Raw genomic sequence first — 5,441 nt, 5'->3', positions numbered from 1 at the left:
TCATTTTATTAAAAATTTCCGAAAATAGGAAAAATAAATCACGAGTTTAAGAGATCATTCTAGACAAACCTAAAATAATTTTGAAGTCATATAATTCTGAATAAAGCAAAAACGTAACTGAACTATCTGATTACAATGTTTTCGTTTTTAATGATTTTAGTAAATAGTAAATTCTAATTATGTTCCGTACTTAGAACTTTTCTCCACGTTTCCGGAAGTGCTCCACAATCCGATACTATGTGTCTCCATAATTCTTCAACACTTCTACGGGTTCTGCCATAGACTCTCGCATTACGTTCCTATCAAATGTTGTAAACTACTGCTCCAAAGCCGCACTTGAATACGTTGTTGCGAATCTGTTCCTTTGATTTTGAGTATTGCTACTTCTTTGATTTTTTTTCCATTCTTCGGGAAACTGATCAGCTCTAGGTTTTTAGAAAATTTGTCCCAAATTTCCAATGCTATACTGCAAACTCCCAAACATGGTGATCAATGGTTTCTTCACTTCCGTTGCATAGAGAACAACTCACGTCCGGGATGCTCATATACTTGTTGATACGGTCACGAGTGTTGAGTCTTTCCCAGAAGGCAAGTCATAGGATGAATTGGTGTCGAAGAATGTTATTGGTTGACCATACGAGAGGAGCCCATTCTACTTTCTGCATTTTTCTTTGATACCTCCCATATTCTCTTTGAGACTAGCTTCTCATTGTCTTCTACATTCCATTCATGAACGTCGGGTCTGTCTCGGAGTGTATGTTACTGATGTGATCTAGTATCTTCTGTCCTTCTGGATTTCTTCTCAAAAGCGAGTCCTAGTCTCCGTCTTTTACGTCTCTCATTTTCGCTACTGCGCAGTTCCTTTTGATACGTATATTTTTTAAACTCCTCTTTGTGAATAATTGACTGATTTTCGAACTAGAGAATGTGTGACTTGATATTAATGCCCCAATAATTGAAGGTTAAAGAGGTTTGTGATTGTGATTGTTTAGGTGGTTGAGACATGTGTATGACAATTTATTTTTTATGATAATTCATTCTTACCGACAATTACGTCTATAATCACACTTAAATCATAATAACCCGTTTTCCTCAAAGTCTTTTTACCATTTAATTTTGTTTTGAGACAATTGAGTGAGGTGATGAACTATTTCAATGTATTTTTATAATTATACTTAAACATAATATTTAATATTTGGGTGGACTTGCAATATTTGTGTTAATAATATCTTGTCTTTCTTAGTAGGTTAGTTTAATTATCTTTAATTACCATTATTTTCCTATTAAACAGATCGAGGCAATCAAGTTAAAATGGAGCCCAATATTAAACTATATATTTTTTTTATTTAATGTTTTTCTAAAAGGATATTACAAACTATTAGAAGAAGAAAAGAATATTGGCCCTATACCCAAAGCCGTCTCAATCATTCACTAAAGTAATTTACCAAGTGGACCAAATTTCTTGTCCTAACTTGAATATTTTTCATTAGACTGAGGGACCAATATTTGTACTTTTCTTTACTTATTTTAATTTTAAGCATTATGCCTTTAGTTATCAATCTAGAAGACATGTTTTGTGAACTCAAACATACAGTGGTGCCAATGTAACACCATTTGTTAATGATAACCCAACCATTTAATTTCATATATGTTATCAAAATAGTTATATGTTTTTTTGGTGAGAAAATAAATTATTACTCTAAAACAAGTTAGCACAATTCTCTTTATTTTGCATGATCACTTAAATTAAAATTATTAGTAAGAAACAAACTTAATACATTTAAGTGTTTTGGGTATAATTTTTTTTCAATTTAAACTATCACGGTGTGTTATGTTAGTGACATGTTTTACATTTTTTTGAATGCATTAATGGTTGTCTTTATATTAATTTAAACAAAAAACAAAGAGAAGAAGAAAATGCAACTCATATTTTTGCTTATTTATAATGTTGTGGCTAGTTTTTAAGTCCTTTATGATTGAAATTTATTGAGTAATATGATCTAATTTGAAAAATTAAGATCTGATCTCTATGATTATAAGTACAATCAAAATTTTAAAGAGCTGAATTATGAACACATTGGTCGACAGACCATAAGATCCGGTTTAATCTACAAGGTTATTATCAAGAAGTTTATTATAACCGACTTGAACTCAAATCAATTAGATTTTTGTTATTAGAGTATTTTCTGAGTTTTCTTTATTTAAGTGATTGGTCTTTTTATTATTTTATTTTGTAGTGAAATTATATTTTGTTATAAAATGAAAATTAATTTATATTTAATTAATTTTAAAAACAACTATTCTAATAAACATATTTTATGGGTTATCTCTTGAGTGAATCTTTGAAGTTTCATTAAAGCTGAAAATAACTTTGTGACTTAATGTAACTCTTGGAAAAAAACATAAGTTATATGTAAATTATAGTATTCAAATAAACTACTTAGCATCCAATTCCATCCAATTCTAATAGGTGAACTTGACTTCTGATCTGATCGATATATGTTGTTAATGTCAAAATTTTGCATGAATATAAATAAGATGGTTGATTTAAATAACTAAAATAAGTTGATTAGCCAAATATATATCCTTGTAAGGGATCAATCTAAGTCTATACACGGTCTTAATTATAATTAAATTTGAAATCTTTTTCAAATGGATTCCATAAAGATGAAAAGACAGCCCTTTAATTTAATTAAATTGTCAAAGTTAAATCCATTTAAACGTAAACTCTATTATTGGTGGGTCTTCCAATGCGGAAGGGTCCAGGAGTAAAGGAGAATTGAGTTTATTTTTTTTACTTTAATTACTTGGCTTGTATTTTGAGTGGAATTTTTTTTATAGAAAGAGACAGCTCAGCATATAATTTTATTATTATATATAAAAATAAATAGCAAGTGATAATAGTGGTAATTGAATTATGTGAGTATTTTTCTTAGCAAGGAAGGAAGTTGGGATGCATCCAATGAATGTGCTACACTTGGATCACGTTGTGCCACATGGCACACTCTACTTAACTACCTCGGATTTTTGGCCTTCACTAAGAACATCAATTTAATATTAGATTTTTATTTATTTAAAATGTTATTAAATCTCATTTTATATAGACACTGGTTTTTCAAAATTGTCAATAGGACGGAGTTTAGGTTTAATTAAAATGTTAATATTTAGATGTAATGCTGGAGTATTTTATCCCCACTTTTTTTTTAATGATAATGTTTTGATTTCATGCCATAAAATAGTTCATTATACATAATTAACTAATTCCGAATTTCTAAAATAAATTTGAATCTATTCAACACAAAAAATGCTAAAATATTGTTTTACTTTAACCTTGTTTTTTTACACTTCTGTCTTGGAAGAGGCTCTAGTTGCACAGTGTGTAAGTTCTCAAAGTTGTATGGTGGGTAGTGATGACAACGGGTACCCTATCCGACATGTAGTGAACTATCCATCCCCGAACTCGATTATAATTTCACTACCCAATCCCGACCCCAAACTCGACGGATATCTGTACTCCTATCTCAATCCCCGATTATCGGGTTTCCGATCCCTGACAGATACCCCATTACCCGATTAAAAACTTATAAAGTTATAAATATTGAAGAAAAAAATATAACTTTAATAAATAATTTTAAAATTAGTAATATCGAAATATTAAAAAATTAAATAAAAACATTACTCAACTACATACTTATTTTGTAGATCTTGAAAATAAATTCAAGTGAAAAAAAATATAGATTGAGAGATATCATATTTTGTTATTAAAATAAAAGTTGGAGTGTACTATATTTATGATAATGTTTGGAGTGAAGTATGGATAATACCAAAATAAAAGATGTATTTGTAACGATGAAACATTTGAAAAGTCAATCATTAAACTTTAATAAGCAAAATTAATTTTAACAATCATGAAATCACGGACAAGAATATATATAAAATATTATATATTTATAAATATTTAGATAAAATTAAATTTGATCTTAAATTTAATATTAACATATATTTTATCTATTTGACATCCACATAACCCCTCAATTGACCCTCATCTTGTGACTCATAATTTTTCATATGCATTTTTTATCCCTTTGACAAACCACTCACCAATCTTAGTCGACCTCAATTGATTACATGCACACCTCTTATATCTCGTCAAACTCAACCACTAACCCTCCAATTGACCATTATCTTGTGACTCACATTTTTTCATACGCCTCGTTATCCCCTCGTCAAACCACCCACTAAACATAATCTTGTGACTCACACTTTTTCATATGTCTCTATCACTCGACAATCCACTCACCAATCTTAGTCAACATCTCTTTTTACTCCCACTTATACAAATTAACAACCAATCTCAATTGATCACAAACCTCTTATCCAACGTAAAACCAACCACTAACCACCACCTGACATTCATCTCGTGACCTCACACTTTCAAATGCTCGTCAAACCAACCATTAATTCCAACCTCACACTCGACAAACCACCCACCACCCGACCTCCATCTTGTGACCTCACAATTTTAAATAATCGCCAGACCAACCACTAATTCTGACCACACACTCAACAAACCACCTGACTCCATCTCGTGACCTCACATTTTCAAATGCTCGTCATACAACCACTAATTCTAACATCACACTCGACAAACCACCCACCACCCGACCTCCATCTCGTGACCTCACAATTTTTAAATAATCGCCAGACCAACCACTAATTCTGACCACACACTCAACAAACCACCTGACCTCCATCTCGTGACCTCACATTTTCAAATGCTCGTCATACAACCACTAATTCTAACCTCACACTCGACAAACCACCCACCACCCGACCTCCATCTCGTGACCTCAAATTTCAAATACTCGTCAAACCAACCACTAATTCCAATCTCACACTTGACAAACCACCCACCACCCGACCTCCATCTCGTGACCTAACATTTTCAAATGCTCGTCATACCAACCACTAATTTCGACCTCAAACTCGACAAACCACCCACCACTCAACCTCTATCTCGTGATCTCACACTTTGAAATGCTCGTCAAACCAATCATTAATTCTAGCCCCATAAGCGACAAATCACCCATCACCCAACCTTCAGCTCGTGACCTCACACTTTCAAATGTTCGCCAAACCAACCACTAATTCCGACCTCACACTCGACAAACCACCCACCACCCGACTTCCATCTCGTGACTTTACATTTTTAAATGCTTGTCTTATCAACCACTAATTTCGACCTCAAACTTGACAAACCACAAACCACCTAACCTCCATCTCAAGACCTTAGACTTTCAAATGTTCGTCAAACCAACCACTAATTCTGACTTCACATTCAACAAACCACCGACCACCCGACCTCCATCTTGTGACCTCACATTTTCAAATGCTCATCATACCAACCATTAATTCCGACTTCACACTTGACAAACCACCAC

Source organism: Impatiens glandulifera, chromosome 3 (genome assembly GCF_907164915.1).
Source record: "Impatiens glandulifera chromosome 3, dImpGla2.1, whole genome shotgun sequence".
NCBI lineage: Eukaryota > Viridiplantae > Streptophyta > Magnoliopsida > Ericales > Balsaminaceae > Impatiens > Impatiens glandulifera.
Note: the sequence above shows the minus strand (reverse complement) of the source record.